Raw genomic sequence first — 1,075 nt, 5'->3', positions numbered from 1 at the left:
AAAAGTTGTTATTTTATTTAATCCTAGCTGAACCTAGGTAAACCTTCTGAATTTGGTAACAGTAGTATAGACGGCGCCCCGAATCACATTTCGGGCCACGACAGTGTGGCAACGCCGTCAATACCACAATCGTGACAATTGTATTCAAAATAAATGTGATGAGATAAAGATAAGAGATAACGTATCGTATTAAACAGTACCAGTAACCGCGTACACCATATCACAATAATTCGTATCACGTAACTGTCGTTAACATTTTATAAAAATCCTAATTTGTATTATAATCCTAATATCTTGATAAAAAATACAAAGACATACAAATAAAGTGGTCACTCAACTGTTTGAGTGGTAAAAAAAATGTAAATTGTAAATTGTTTTTTGTAAATTTACCTTACCGGTAAAATTTTACATGGTAAATTTACGAGACTCACATCACTAAAAATTAAAGATATGATTTTACTTAAAGACCATACTCAATGAAATAAATTAAGTCCACTTTGGAGGGGGCCATACGAAATTTTAGAAATATTAGATTCTGAAAATGTAGTTATATCGCGAAATCGTAAAAAAGTAACGGTACATAAAAATGACGTGAAAAAATATTACGAAAACGACGATAAAAATGACGACGAAAGCGAATAAATACATCGCGAATAATTAATTGAAATATGTATAAATAAAAATAAAACAGTTATAAAATAATAAGATAGTATTAGTGTGTAGTAATGTATAGACGTAATAATTTACAATAACAATGAAAATAAATATAAATAATAATAAAAGTTGACGTGGGATGTGAACGCGATAAAATTCGGAAATAATAATTAACATAAATATATATATTATAGATTGCTATTATGGACCACGATACTCGATGACAATAAGCCAGCACCCGAGGGAATATCAACAACAAAAGTTTATTTTATAGACACGGGCATTAATACAGGAAAAATAGTAGGAATAGCGAAACACCAAAATTATATGATAACTGTACCACAAATTCAGGATAGTGGGTGCGATATAGGAACATTAAGGTTTATATGTAATGTTGCGTGCACCCGACTTACAGGAGATG

This window comes from Acyrthosiphon pisum, chromosome X (genome assembly GCF_005508785.2).
Source record: "Acyrthosiphon pisum isolate AL4f chromosome X, pea_aphid_22Mar2018_4r6ur, whole genome shotgun sequence".
Classification (NCBI taxonomy): Eukaryota; Metazoa; Arthropoda; class Insecta; order Hemiptera; family Aphididae; genus Acyrthosiphon; species Acyrthosiphon pisum.
Note: the sequence above shows the minus strand (reverse complement) of the source record.